Genomic DNA, 16049 nt, shown 5'->3' with positions numbered 1-16049 from the left:
AAAATAAAAACTGCAAGTCTCTTCAATTACTGTCTCAACAGAGCCGCAGTCGCTCAGATCAGCGGAGAGAGCTCCGAAACGCTGTATTTACTCATTTTAACCAAACACGGTAAACAGGTAGTCCTCAGCAGCCGTGCTATTTATTCACCCCTCAGCTCTGAAAAACAAGTCATTTTGATAGAGACGGATTCTGATGGAAATATAACCCTGTTAGTTTTTCACATGAGGTAAACCCAGTAATGTGTCCAGAACCAGACAAAATTGGACAACAGTGGCCCAGAAATTAAAATACTCTAAGTAGGAACGTAGCACTAGTACTACTGCACTAGTACACAGTAGTAGAAAATTGGCCATTCGTGAGACAGTTGAGTTTCAGTAATTTCTGAAACTAATTTGCTCTCATCAGGATTTCCTGATAAGTTCAATGACGGTTTTCAAAACGAAAACAAAAAATGCTGGAGTTACTTTTCTGCTTCATTTTCATGAAATTGCTGCCGATACTCGCCGTCGTTTACCTTCCTGTTTAGTCACTTTTGGTGGCATTTTGAGATCAAATTCTTTTAGATAAGAATAGGATAGGAGTATTTTTCTTATTTACTCGAGAAAAAAAAAAAAAAGCAATAACGTAACAAAATAAAATTGACATAAAAACACCCAACTTTGATACATATTAGGTAAAATAGGTCTTGTACAATCAGTTCACACTCCCCTGTGGGATCAGGAGGATGAGGAGAGTGATCCTTGTGACTTAATAATATACTGTTTGTCTATATACTCTCATTACGTTGCATCATATGTCACGCGATTAAATGACAGCTGTGGCGCGGCGCGAAGCCAGTGTCTTAAAGATGTTGAAAGAGCACATTCCTTCCAGTTCGTTTTGCCTCAAAGAAAGAAGTGTAGTGTATGTTTAAACATGAGGAAAAGTGCCTGCGCTGCCGCACCATGGTGTTCTGCCTCATTTACCTTTTGATAAATTCATCAGGCCTTGAATGCATATAGCAGTATGTGTTCCTTGAGTGTCTGCTCCGCATTCATTAGCTGAGGGAATCTGCAGCTGTATCATGTCGTTCTCACACACACACACACACACACATGCACACACAGTCACTTCTGCTGTTATGCTGAATGCCAGCTCTGCTAGAGCACATTCCAGGTGCTTCAGATGGGAAATAATTAATTGTGAAGTATCTGCCTACTGAGCTATCTTGAAGCATGAAATTTTAAGTAAATATATGTGCGTGGTGCTCTGCCACATGGGAAACAGATTCGAGCTTATGAAAGATGAATGTCTGGTGCAGCGGTCTCCACCTGCTGTGTGGGAATCACTATAATTGTAGCAATATTCCTCCAACAGACCCGTAGTGAAGAGGGTCATATCAGCTGGTAACGAAAGCCTCTGCTTTTTCCAGCCAAAAGAAAACTTATTAAAAAAAAAAAACCCTCATATTTCCATTCATAGCAGAAAACATTTCCTTCAAAAGAAGCCCAACATATGCCATATAAGAAAAAGGCTACATAAAAGGCTATAAAAGAAATATAAGAAAATGAAGCTGCGCGCATTATTTGCTACCAGAAAGCTTTGGCGAAAGTGGGTAACCCATCAAACCGTTGTTGTCCAGGATGGCCTGCAAATACCGCTGCATCTGTGCTTCCAGTGCAGCACAAAACCTGGATGATTACATCAACTAGACCCATATGTGCTAAAGCAAAGGAAGTGACATTACTTTTTGAATGACTTCAACAAGGAAATTATGCATTTTTATTTTTTTTTTTAGCCGTAACGCCCACAATTGCCACATTTAAAGTATTTCTATTCAATTTGCTGTTTGCAATTCCTTATTAAGAGGGTAGCATAGGGCTAAGGTATCAGCAAATAGGCCAGCTACTCAGATTAAGACTGCCTGTAACTGAACATTATGTACCTATTCGTGCCCATTAAATCGTGTCTGTTCTATTAGCCTATTTTTATTTCATGCGTTTGGGATTCAGTATTTGTGAACAACATTCTCCAATCAAGACATGTGAAACAGAAAACTGGAAATACAATTAGTTTAGATCAACAGATGAATTATTCAGAGGTAGACATGACTGTCGGTCCAGTCTTTCTGTAACACTATTTAACTTAATTCACGTTAACAACAAATTATAGATCAAAAAGCATTTAATCTGACTAATCACTGATCTACTGTTACTACTACAACTACTGAACTACTACAATATCATACCTGTAAGACAATTACCTCGTTTCAAAATTACTTATTTACATATAAAAAAAATAGAAAAATACTGTCATATACCGTATATTCCAGTGAAATGTTGGGATGGTATTAAGGTATGAAAAAATAGATACCCCCCAAGCTTAAAAGCATTGCCCTACAAAAATAGTACAACAGCAGCAAACTGACAAATGACATTGGGAAAAACAAAAAAGGTGTCAACAGTGCCAAACAGGAAATGGCTTTCACCTCGGTATCGATAAATGTGTAACATTGCTGAAGTTACACATTTCTAGATACAAATAATGCTGAAACAATTAGTCGACTAGTCAGCCAACAGAAAATTAATCCCCAACTCTTTTGTTAATCGATTAGTCTTTTAAGTCATTTTTAAAAATGCCAAACATCTGCTGGTTTCACCTTCTCCAGTGTGAAGATTTGATCCCTTTTCCCTCTTTTACATTGAAATAGCTTTGGAGTTTTGATTGTAAAAAAGAAAAAAACAATTTCAAGACATCACCTTGGGCTCTGGGAGATTGAGATGGAAACTCATTAACTGTTTTTTTTATGTATTTATTTATTTATTTTACATTATACATAACACAATACTTGTCATAGTTTCCTTTGACGACATTAACACTGCAGTGAAAAAACCTTGCAGCTCTACACAAACCCCAGTGTAGGCTTACCAGTGGCTGGCGAAGAAGACAAAGCATGCAAACTGGACAACTTGGAAGTTTGAGAAGGCGTATTCCTCCAGTTCTGGGGGAGGCAGCCTCCAGCCCCAACGCCGGGCTAAGCTAGGTCCTTGACTAGTCTCCTCACTGAATGCACCAAGACAAAACTGAGGCCAGCCCGAACATCCAGCTCCTGGCAAGAAAGCAAAGAAGTCAGCCTCCGAAATGTCCGAGGCAACTGAGCTTTACTGGGTTAAGTAACTGTACTGTGATTAATGAATTTCCTCTTGTAATCCCTTACACCTCTTCTTACTGAAAAAGCAATCATATTTACTCAGTACTGTAGTAATGCACATGGTCTTTGTGTTACCGGGAATATTCTGGACTCACTGGGCACTAGTAAAAAGTACGCTAATTTACAATCCAGCATCCTGGCATGGTCATCAAAAATCTGTTTACATTTACTCATCTGGCAGACGCTTTTATCCAAAGCGACTTACAAGCGAGGCAACTTAAGGGTCAGTGTCCTGCCCAAGGGCACTTGCACACACAGACAGGAGGAGCTGGGGGTCGAACCGGCAACACTGCGATCAGTGGACACCCCGCTCCACCACCTGAGCTACAGCCACCCAAATACCTAATTTAACCCTAATACCTATTATACAATTAGTTTTTTTTAAATCTTTGTTAGTGTTATATATTGTTAATAAAAACTGAATATCAGCCGATAAATTGTTATCTGATTTTTTTACACCCCCATCAAAAGTTGCATTTGGTGATGGCGGTTTAACGGTGTGGGAGATGTTTTCTGGGCACACCATGGACCCCTAAATACCAATCAATCATGATTTGAATGCCACAGATCATCTGAGTATCGTTGCTGACCATGTTCATCCCTTTATGTCCACAGTTTACCATCTTCTAATGGTTACGTCCAGCAGGATAATGCACCATGTCACAAAGCAAGAGTTGAACATGAGAGTGAGTTCAGCGGCCTCCCCAATCACCAGGTCTGAATCCAACAGAAGACCTTCGGGATGTGGTACAACGGGAGGCTGGCGGCATGAATGTGCAGCTGACACATCTGCAGGAATGATGTGATGCAATCATGTCAACATGGAACAGAATCTATGAGGAAAGTTTCCAACACCCATGCCACAGGGACCCGAGGCTCTTTTCAGCGCCAATTTAGGCCCTACCCAGTACTAGTATGGTGTTCCTAATAAAGTGCTCGCTGATTGTATTTTACTGGATTAACAAAATAATTAGAGAGGTTAAACATTTCAATTTCAGTACATCTGTGCTGATAGCTCATCCGTTGCCAGTCATTTGGCAATTACTGTAAAGGCAATGCTGACACAGTATCAATTAACTCCTGATGAAAGATGACAGACTACATGCTGACATATCCAACAATATGTCATTTTCTCTTTGTAAAGCCAGAGAGTGTGCAGAAGGACCTCTGAGAACCAAGTGTATCTGCCACCTGATAAAGGCCACACAAACCAACCTTGACACATCTTTGCCCTCCTCCTTTTGTTTCTCAGTGGTAAATATGAGAGCAGCTTTTTGACCTCCAGGAGCATCTCGCCATTTCATCTCAGCACAGCTTGTCAGACCCGATCACAGCACACATTTGAGAACCGCAGGACTGTCATAAATGAGTAATGCAGCTGTCAGTTTAGCTCAGTTCCTCACCTTAACATAAAGTGCTTAAACACCAACACGAGCCCGGTGTCACACTTGCCCTCAGAGACCAAAGATAGACAAACAGATCAAGTGAAGTCATGCCTCTGGTGTATTGATTTACCGAGGAATTACTTTTTGTATTTTCGCATGAAAGCCAGAAAGGAAACGGAGCATTCACAAAACATTCCACAAGGCAGAAAAATGTCGTTTGAAATGAACAGAGGATTTTGCTGTTCGTAGTAGTAGGGGGTTAAAAATTGAAAATCTTGTCCCGAAAACGTTTATCCCCTTGGGAGCATGTAAGAATGTGCTCACCAAAACACGCATTTAAATTTGACAAGATTAAAAATCAGATCACGAGTTGCGTGTCTTGTGCGCAAAGTTGTTATTTTTGGCCTGAAAGTGAAGTTGAAGCAAGACTCAGGGAGAGTGCAAAATGGTAAGGTCCATCCTCTGGGGAACGTCAACGTTCCCAGTGACATTTTAATCAGTAAATTTGGACGATCTGCCCATTCTGTGTAAAAGTGCAGATTTGGATATGAATATCTACAGGAAACGTCATGAACAGGGGACCAGTAGTGGAACAAAGTGGAATCTCTTTTTGCCTAGCTGCCGTGACCCAAACTCTCCATCCCATTTCCTTATTAAAGCACAAATACAAATTTTACATTAAAACTACCCTGTGTGTGTCAAAGTTTCCTTCAAGGGAAACTACCGACTGACTACCAGTAACGAGGACATGTGGGAAACCGGATCAAAAATATGAATCAGAAAATGGCAGGTAGAGAAACGTCAGAATATTCCAACCCAATCTGCTAATACAACCTTTTGTGGCATGCAGGTTTCGCCACTTACAGAATGAGCTCTTATGTCCCTGCTTGTATGTCTTATGTCTGTTCTTACGTTGGCAGTTTGTTTTTTAATTGCCATTGTTTGTTTTTCAACCACCGTCCTCTTTCTGCTCTGGAAACACAGATAGACCGACAAGTGACGCAGCAAATGGAAACTGAAACATCTGTCTACTCCCAATTGCTGTCAGAGGGCACTTGACTCAGTTACAGTAGAGACGCTGCACGTGTTTCTGTGATTTCAGGAAATTCCACTTGAAGGAGAGTGCTTTATGAAATCTGGCCTTAACTGTAAAAATGAACAATAAAAAGTCCACTCGGCTGCCAGCGTACGAGGTCCAGCCAGCTGGTGGGAATCTAATGCAGTCTAATGAAACACAGCCGCAGTAGATCCTCGCGTCAAGGAGGTGAGAAGGTTCAGTCTTTGTGGGAGCTGTGTTAAGGAGCCGGCCATTCGACTGCGTGGTCATGTCGGAGGATGCAGTGTGCGGTGCTGCTCAAGTGTAGTGCCTTTACACCGAGAGGTGCGCTGCTAGTGTCTCCGACAGCACTACTTGTGCCAATCAAGCCACGGCATCAGAGCCAGTTGATGCTGGGGCCGATCCACGTACGCCACTGAGGGCAGGCAGAGTCTCGGAGACCCCCTCAGCAAGGTGTGTGACAGCTAAGTGAATGTGTGTATCAAAGAATGACGCTTGACACACACTTGGTGTTCACAGCAACCTTTGTTCGTAGCTTGTATCTTTCTGTTTCTGGTATGATGTGTCTGAAAGCAGGTGCTGAGGGCCAACAAACAATACATTACAATTACGCACACATTTTCCTGAACAGGACAACAGGGTAACAACTAGCGCGACCGCGGATATTTTCTTGATCGATCGATCGATCGATTAATCATTCGGTCTACAAGATAATTAAGAAATTGTGACTTCAAATTGCTTGCATTGTCCATTATTTAGACCCCAGTGATATTCAGTTCACTGTGGAGGCGAAAGGAAAAGCAGAAGCCTTCATATCTGAGAAGCTGAAAGCGGTGAATTCTTGTCATTTCTGCTCGGGAAAAAAATAAAATAATAACATGTATGACTGATGGATGATCAAAATTGGCCTAATCCCCAGAGATGATCGGAAGCAGCCGCACATGCAGCGACATACAGAACTGCACCGCGTCCGATTTCAAATGAAAACCCCGTGGAGGAAAAAAGAAAGAGAAAAAGAGCCCCCTGCCTTCAGCCGGGGCTTCGGCGGGCGGCGTGAGGGCATTTCCAGGCAGGAGTCGACCCACAAGCGGCAGCCGTCCAGTACAGTACGGCTCCGGCCAGTCAGCAGTTTCCTGGTCACCGACGCGCACCAGCACGTTCGGAGACCGAACCCCGACCCCCCTCGGAGGAAAACGGGAGACGGAAAAGCGGTGTGCGCCTCGTACGCCCGGGCTGCGGGGGGAGCCCCGCTTCTCCGGACTGCATCGGACTTGTGCAGGGGGGGACGAACCTGCTCGCTTGACCTTCATCATCGCACGCCGAGAGTCCAGTCCGCTCGGCGGCAACGCGGGCGGAGGGGAGACATCAACTTGTCCACCTGCGTGGTACTGACGCGAAGGAACCATGTCTGAAAAACAGCCTCTCAAGTAAACTTCAATTGACCAACAACAGCGCGGCTTAAAATAGTCGCGACCCCCCCCCGCAACAACAGGGGGACAAAAGGTACCAGCCAGGCGTAAAACTCCGCCGGTCTGAGCGGCTCCCATCCGTCTCCATCCCTCAGCCCCGCCGCCAGCTTCCACCGGCGAGGCGGGAGAGAGGAGAGGAGCTTACAGGTGAGCTCGGGCGAAATACTCACAGTGAGTGGCGGCGGACGCTCCGCCGAAGACGCTCAGAGTGTAAAGGGTAACCATATGCAGCAGAAAAAACATCTTCCCAGGCCTGGTGGGGTTTATCCGTGGGTCCGCAGAGAGGGGTTACAGAGGACGAGGTTCCTCCTTGCTCCTCCAGCACGGAGGGATAGAGGGAGTCCGGTGTGGAGGAGCAAACCGCTTCCACGACGACACTCCCTTGCTGTGTGGTACAGCCTCTCTCTCTCTCTCTCTCTCTCTCTCTCTCTCTCTCTCTGACCCCCCCCCCCCCCCCACATGTCTCTTGCAGTCTGTATTAGAAGAACAAGAGCACTGTGATGCCCAAGCTTTGCAATAAAAATGCAGAACAACGGCAAAGATCCACAGAGAAAAGCTGTGTCTGCAGCAGGCAGTCCCTCTGTATAAGCCCCTGTGAATTCAGATAAGTTGACTGTGGAATATCATGTGTGGTAGCCTGTACGCCCGGAGTGGCAAAGTGTGCTTTCGGGTTGATGGTGAACCCGTTCCCACCACAAACTACAGCTTTTCTGTTTGGATCACAGTGAAGCAGCTGCAGGGAATGAGTGCTACCATGTTGCCGTGTTTTGTGCAGAGAGCAGAAAAATGGACTGGGGGTTCGGTTTGAAATTCAGATTCAGCTTGGTTTCGTTGGCATGATTCTACGACTCTGTGAGGCTTGACCACGGTCACCGTCTTAGCCCGGTGCGTACCGTGTACTGGTAAGGAGTCGTTTATAAAGGTTTTGTAAGCTGTAATCACTGGCATTATTAACCGTTAATGACTTGTTTACTAATGCTTTATAGATCAGTGATGAGCCATTAATAACAGCAAGGTTTGGTTTTTTTTTTTTTTGCGCCAGGTTGGTGAAAATCTTCCAAGAGCATGACACTTTGCTCGCGCTTAAATTCCCCTTCCAAGCCGTCAAGTCTGTAGTTATAAATCTTAATTAGTCATGAATAAAGGATTAATGGGTCTCTCGGTTTGTAATAGGCCCTCAGCAAAAGTTTGCCACTCATCTATAAGCGTTAAACAAAAATCATTAATAATGGGCTCTACAACGATCCGTCAACTCTGTAGTTATAAATGTTGGTAAGCTGGTTATAAATGGACTTTGGTCCAGATGTCCTGCAACCCTTTTTCCAGAAGGTAAGTGGTCAAACAGTCCATTGGAGAGGTCTCCCTGACGAACTCAAAGTGAGATGCCGGAGGAGGATTTACCACGAACTGACAAGCCAGAGGTTACGCTTAGTAATGTCTTATAAGTGATCTATGAGTATGAGTAACACAGCCATTAATTACAGCCTAGAAGTGGTACAGTTTAGTGTGTTAGTATGATAATTAGCATTAAACACAAAGTATAGCTGAAGCTGACGGGGATGCCACCGGTTTATACGCAAATACCTATAAAGCTTGAAGTAAGAAGTGCAGAATATATTCGAAATTGTGTCCTAATGATGGGGCCGGGTGGAATGACAAGGGATCGTCAAAGCCAGCGCGCAGTTCACCCGTCTGGGGAACACGAATGTCTGCGCAGAATTTCGCGGTAGTCCGTCCAGTAGTTGCTGAGATGTGTCACGCGGGATCAAAGTGGCGGGGACCGATGAACATCGCCATTCCTAGAGCCGTGTTTAAAACTCTGATTGTAACGGGAAGAGCGAGAGACGACACGTGGTTTGGACATTACTACACTGTATACAGCATGTAGCGATACACTGCTATACGGTATATGATAGTATACTGTAATAAAAGAAAAACAAAATGGTTGGAACAAAAACGTTAAAAAGAAGACCAATATATGGGATATAGTTTAACAATTAAATGGGTTGGTGATAGCGAAAACCATGTAGGAACAGACATGGTGAGAATCAAGAGAGGAAGCAGAACTAAAAGGGGCTAATTGCAGTTTTACGTGTTGCTCCGCTGGTTTTCTCTTCCGTCGGTTTCACGGGTTTTATGTCGTGGTCAGTGTTTCTCCAAAGTAAAAACGGAATTTATGGTCTGGTCTGAGAAATATTCTTGGTCTTTTAGTTTCCTTTTACTAAAAAGAGCTCGGTTCTCGTGTCTCCGTACGGGCAGCGTGAGTGTATCAGAAGGTGTTGCTCTGTCTCTACATCTTGCTGGCAGAACTGACTCAGTCTGTTTTCTCGGGTTTGCCAGGTTTTTTCTGTGAGAACCGGCCTCAGTGGCCAATGCGTGGTCACTTGTGCGGTCACTCAGTCTTTTTGGGATTTAATTTCTTTCTCAGTTTCTGATTGCTCACGCTGCCCACGTAATACCACTCTGTAGTGTCTATTCAGTGCTACATAAATAGCACTGAAGTTTACTTTGAGTTTATGTTGTAGGCGTCCAAGGGCTGATGCACTTTTCTTTTATTTGGCTGTAAAGTAAATTGGTTTTTCTGAGGCCGTCTGCTGTAAGGGGGGGCTAAGCCTCATGACCAGCTGGTTAAGGGAACTTCTCTCCGTCCTCTTCTTTTGGAAACACATAACTTTGTAATGGTGCAACGTCCGCCGCTGTTGTTCCGTGGAACCCACATTTGACTACCGCATAATAAACTTTTGGTCTGATTGCGGGTTTTCCCGTTTTTTTCGTCAGGTTCAGTTCAGTACACTTAGCTTGGATTAGCAGAGTAGCGGTAGCATCCAAGCAAAGGATAAAATTAAATGAATAAATAAATCAAACACATTTTTGAGCGGAGGTGGACCTCAACCATTTCCTTGGAGTGATTCAGAAAATCTTCTCATGAATTCATCTAGTCCTTCTTTTTTTTTGTTGGCATTATTATAAGTAAGTATAGTTTTGATAAACTATGTTGTACAAGGTTTACAAAGAAATATTCAAAACGCTATGAAAAAAATAAACAAAAGATGCTTTAACATGAGTATAGAAGACACATTATTCAACACCATGTACACTACACTACACTATACGACTTTTACTGAAATCCACTATACCCCTGAAGGTAAAGGAAAAATAAATATGATAAAGTGAAACACTGAATAATAATCTTCTATGGTGAGAGCCATAGAAACAGATCAAATTAAATAAAAAAATAAAAATAAAAAAAACAGAGGAGGCAGAATTTGAAGAAGCTCAGTACAGTTTCATGTGTTGTTCTACTGCTTTTCCCTCAGGCTCTGACACATATTGCTGCTTCTCTGGCAATGTCAGTTTATTCCCCGAGTAAATGTTGAATTTTGCTTTGGCGTGAGAGTGTGTCGAATTTGTATTTCATATTTCATAATGACAGGCAAAAAAAAAAAATCATTCCAAACATATCCCAAAAAAAGAAACAGGACGAGATATACATCTGTTTATCATTTGAAGTCTAAGTGTAATGGTGAGGAACACAGAAGAAAAGCCATCAAGTAAAAATTAGAAAGGCAAGCTCACCCTCTGCAGAGCTTTTCAGCACCACAGTGGCAGACATACACTTTGGAAATAAATGTTCTCTCTTTGGCACGTTATCTCTTGGGATTAGTGTGGGGTTTTTTTTAAACTGTATCTGTGTGTGTAAATAAAGCAAGACTTAATTCTTCAGTCCAATGTCCTATAATTGCCTAGAAATGAACAGATATTGAACTGTAAACTCCCTGCAAAGACAATGTAATTTGGTGCAAGAATGGGGAAAGTGAGATAATGCACTTCCAGGAAATTAGATCCAGTTAACTGCAGTGTAACCTTCAGTCATTATTCAGTGGACTGCAGGTCTGCTGAACAAGGCGAGAATGCAAAACATATTAGCATTTATGGAGAACAGTTTTTCAAATATAAATACATAATCCAAGTATATTTACTGTGCTTGGGTTTAAATGGAGCAGTTCTTATAAAGACATTCCTCTGGAAATCAACTTCAAATTAACCGAACGGTCTCGGATCTTTTACTTTATCTGCCTCTTAGCTGCGAAACGCTATGTTCAGTGGCTAGTTGCTGACCTCGTGAGCTGTTTGGTGCTGGGCAGGTAGCATACAGTGGGGTTTTTTTTTTTTTTGGATGATAACAGCTGCTCGCTGCAGCTAAAAATATTACTAATGAGAGCACTGAGACCTAACCAAAACAGGAAATTAGTGGGCAGTGAAAACAAAACACTGAGTCAAAAGATGCTCGAAACATTTCACATTCATATAAAAACAAATGTTTAAAGCAACTTTAAATAAGTTATCTGAAAACACCTTCCACCAATCACATTGCATGTTATTACATTTTTTTTCTCTCTCTATTTTCCTCTGTCTTTAAAATTAGTTTTCTTTTCTTGCATTATCTTTGTCCCTTTAATTAAGATCGTGGAGAGATGGTACAGTGGAAGCCTTCATTTGGAAAAGTGAGTCAGTCAGAACAATGAAACTCCAGGATGTTCCCCTGCGTTTATGCATCTTGATCTGAATGCACAACTCCCTCGGCTTCGTAGGGGATACTGTGAATTATTATTTATTGTGCATTATGTTATATTTATGTCTGTCACTATCCCGTACTGATAACAAACCTTAGCCGACTCCGGCCGTGCTTTACAGCAACACTGTGCGGCTTTTTGAAAAGGAGAGATAACACATTCTGCCCCTTACAAACAATACGTTGAACTCATAAGTGCTAAAACACACCCTTGCTCATAATAAGACTTACTTGGTCTGGTGTGGCCAGTAGCTTGCGGTGGCTAATGTGAGCTAATGTTAGCAAACTTCAGAAAGACGTTGCTGTGTAAGTGATATTAGTGAGTCTGTTTGCTGACTTTATGACTCTTTACTACTTGTGCTACTGCAAAGCTACATTTTACCGTTTCCATTTTAGCATGCCGTTATGCTGTTATTGTGACTTTTGTAGTTTCCCTCTTGTTTTTCCTCTGGAATGCCCACTCAGATAAACTCAGTTCATTACTCGTTTCATTGTTTGACATTGTGTGGGACGGTTTTTTTTTAAGCTTCCTTAGCAACAAGAGCGTTTGGATCACAGTTTTCTATGTCTGATGTCCAAATGTCACGTACATATAGCTATGATGGGCCCCCGCAGCTTGGGGCCCCCGGGCAGTTGCCTACTTTGAATGATGAAGTCCACCCTTGAAAATCAGGAAGAGATTTTCATCGCAAGCGTGATGTGTAATTGTCTCAGCCTATACTTTGTCCCCCCAGATAGCCTTAGCAGCACCATTTCACAGCTGACTAGTGGACAAAAGCCCGAATATTCCAGCATTTGAAGCGGAATTAGACTCAGCTTGAATGGTCATAATGTTTTCACTGTATTTTCATGTGAGCCTCTCTGCTCACATTATGCAAACCTCGTACTCACATTCAAAGTGCCTGCAAGTTTAGTCATTGAAACAAATGTTCCAAAATGTTCCCCTCCTCTGTATTGAGCTCCAGAGAGTCATGAAAGGATCAAAGGAACATGTCGCTGTGAGGAGCTGAACATGAGAAATGCTACAATGGCGAATGGAAATGGCTAACTGACATTGACAGCCACTTCATTTTAATTGCATGGATTATGGAGCTCGTTTCCAAAGCTAATGTTTCTTGTTTCATTGCCTTTCATTCCTCCCTGCTTTATTGCTCTCTCTATAGCTTTTCTTTCCACGGAAAAGCCAATTAAGTCCCTTCATGCTTTCTTCTGAATCACATGGTTCTTTTTGTTCATTCCAAGAAAAATGCCCACTTGGGACGTGTGGAAGTGGTCGTCATTACTGACTAGAGGTTAGCAGAACAATCTCTCCTTAACACAAAAACCTAGATGAAATAAAAATGGAAGTTCTTTGAAACCTTGTACCACAGCCACTGTTCTTTCCGACTGATCGCATGGTCTCCTGGTCTCGGCGGTGACAGAAGTTTCCTGTTCCTCTGTTGCAACCTGACAAAACTCCTTGACTTTATTCTCTTTTGGAGACAGCATCCAATTTCAAAACAGATACACAGAAATGTAGCCTGTGGGAGTGTTTGAAAAGCAAATCAAGTCAAGAGTTGCTCTGCAGTCATAAAAGCAAGTTTAGAGAGAACAAACAATCACGAAGAGACAAAGGATGCAATACAGTATGCAAAAGAAAAAAAAAAAAGAACTTACAAGATGCTAAAAAAAAACCAGCAACACATTTTCAACAGGATGGGTTAAGCTGAAAATAAAATCCTCCAATTAGCTAAGCATTCATTAAATCGGGAGTTCGACATGATTTCAGCTTGTGACCCCATAAAAAAAAATTTCAACACCTTGTCAGAGGCTGCATGTGTTAAATCAAAGAGTTCCACTTCTCACATTGTTTAATTTGAATATTGTTAAATGCATGATAAGCTTCAACTATCCAATTATTTCAAAATAAAAAGCGAAGGTAAAATGCAACAATGACAATTTTCTGTAGCAGCATAATATGTTTGTTCTTACTATTCTTTTAATCGGGTCACATCCCCTCAGTCCCTTGCAGATCCTTTGGGGGGGGGGGGCAACTGCAGATTACAGGAGAGAGAGAGAAAAAAAAATCCTCTATATTATGATAAAATCATTCTATATAACAAATAAAAAAATGCTATACTAAATCAAGAAACATAACAGGAACAATTAGAGCAGCTTTTTCATCCACTGCCAGTTAGTCACTGCATATGACAAGTGCATGGGTTCCATCCACTGTGTAGTCATCATGGCTTGAAAGCAGTTTAATAAATTACCTGAAATGAGGAATGTACTCATGAACAGCTTAGGACCGTCTCATTTTTCATTCTTTAATGTAAAATAAACCATTCAGTGTATGCGCACGTTGGGCTGTGTGCAGCGGTCATTCAGTTTACATTCAAGCTAACGTGATTTCCACCTTTAGCACCGGCATTGTTATCCGCTATGTTCCCTCGTCTCAGATTGCGCGCACAACAATACGCTGCTGTGTATGGCAGGAGAATGATATTTGGCTGGGGATTTGCCGAAGTAACTGGATGATGTTTTCATAAGACTCGGTCTACGGTTCATAAAAGCTTATTTAATTTAAAATATTAAATAATCTATGAATGAAGGAATGACGTTCGTTCCTCCTTGACCTCCTTTCATCACTAAGCAGAAAGTTAGACTTGTTTTTGCACCGCCATTAAAGTCTTTTGTCCAGTCAAAATGGACACAAGACATTTAAATATCCAATCTAACACATATAATGATTGCAGTGCATTCACGCAGCAGCTAATTAAAAAGGACCCACAGTACAGCTCGCTCTCATGTTGATGGAACAGATATTCTTCACTGTTTTAATGAAGTTTTTCATCTCTTGTACATTTGTACACAGAGTACCTCCACACCTCCCAGCAGAAGCTCATTGTCACACATCAATGATTCTCCTTGTCCTCATGGAAAGTTTCAGCAGTGCTAGTTGTTTTTATGCTATTTGGCATTTACAGAAAAGTGCAGGCCTTAATACTTGCAAAAGTTTTAACAAAAGAGTCACAAGTGGCTAACATAAAAAAAAAAAGAAACCCTGTCATTTAAAAAATATTTTCTGGTTCTTTCGACTGGAACTGTAGCAGTTTCGGTTACATTCATTACTTCCATTCCTCATAAACAGAAGTGAACGGCTCTAATGGCTGTGAGATAAGATCAGTAATTTTGCAGACTATCTCACTAGGATAAATACCTGCTGTAAAGCCCTAATTTTGACTGTGGGAAGAAACACCTTATTGCGGGGTAAATAGATTCAAGGTTCAATGCATTCATCGATAAATGATGAACATTTCAGTGCTCTTATACAAATCAATTGACGATTACAAAACATAAGATATAAATACCCATAAAATGAAACCAGAGGCCAAAGCAACAAACTTCTTGTTGTATGGTTTAATCTCCTGCACCAATGCTAAGTTCAAACTTTGGTGTGTAATGGTTTTGAGCTGAGGGAACCAACTGTTAAAACTCCCTTGTTAATACATAACCGGTTTGAAGTGGAGTAAAAGAGGTATGTTGATTGACATTTCTAAAATTACATTTCACAAAAATATCACACTGCCAATACTTCAAATTACGTAACGATATGCCAAGCACACCCACTTCACACTGTGACTGGCCAGCCTTTCAGTCCGCCTTCCGGTGTGGCCGTTTGGAACGTCTGCGAACACTTTGATTTCCCATGTGGCCGGGCGACACCTTGTATGCACCGCCTCTTCTCTAGTATAGCCCGACCCAAGGGTTGTAAGGTCGCGTAACCAGAAACTTCCCACTCATTTTAAGCTGCATGAAGAAGCCCACTAATTCTGGAAAACCCATACGTGTACACATGACTAGGGTCTTTACCGGCTTAGACATTCGGCAAAGGCGGGGGTACACGGTAAGACTGTTGAGCTGGTTATGAATGTGATTTGGGCGCAACTACTGGTTGCACCAAGTTGGACGGGGGTCTGTTACAGTCTGGGTCAGTTGGTTGATGACGGTTGGCAGACAGGCAAGGATTATCTTAAGTCTTAAGATCCAGTTTTGCTGGAAGTTGTTCTCATAAGGAATTTTTTAAACGTGATATTTGTGAATGACATCGGCGACCGATGACATAATTTGTGTGTCGCCCGAGGGAGACACACCAGTAAATATAAAGCTTTACCTGAAGTTGGCTTCATTCTAAATAGTTCAGTCATCCCTACGTACCTCTGTAGGATATATACGATCTGCATTGTCCACGCCTGTCCTTCTAGGATCTCACCAGACTTTATGCTTTTTTTTCCTCTTTTTTAAAGGCCTTGTCAGCACGAAGCTCACTGCATATGAACAGCGCTATCTGCCGGGTGCTGTCCACGTTTGTTTTGGCACAAGAACTTGTGGCGG

General features: G+C 42.1%; 1 protein-coding gene across 3 annotated transcripts in view; it reads right to left on the bottom strand.

The window, feature by feature from the left end:
• LOC120801996 (contactin-associated protein-like 5) overlaps window positions 1-13694 on the bottom strand; it is an 82905-nt gene extending 69211 nt beyond the window's left edge. For all 3 annotated transcript variants that reach the window (XM_040149398.1, XM_040149400.1, XM_040149399.1), the window contains exon 1: window positions 13647-13694. The gene's annotated coding sequence lies outside the window, so the exon portion shown is untranslated. The remainder of the gene's footprint in view (window positions 1-13646) is intronic.
• Window positions 13695-16049: the final 2355 nt, after the last annotated feature.

The sequence above is a fragment of the Xiphias gladius genome, chromosome 16, assembly GCF_016859285.1.
Source record: "Xiphias gladius isolate SHS-SW01 ecotype Sanya breed wild chromosome 16, ASM1685928v1, whole genome shotgun sequence".
In the NCBI taxonomy this organism is placed as follows: Eukaryota; Metazoa; Chordata; class Actinopteri; order Istiophoriformes; family Xiphiidae; genus Xiphias; species Xiphias gladius.
Note: the sequence above shows the minus strand (reverse complement) of the source record. Positions and strands in the feature narration are given on the sequence as shown.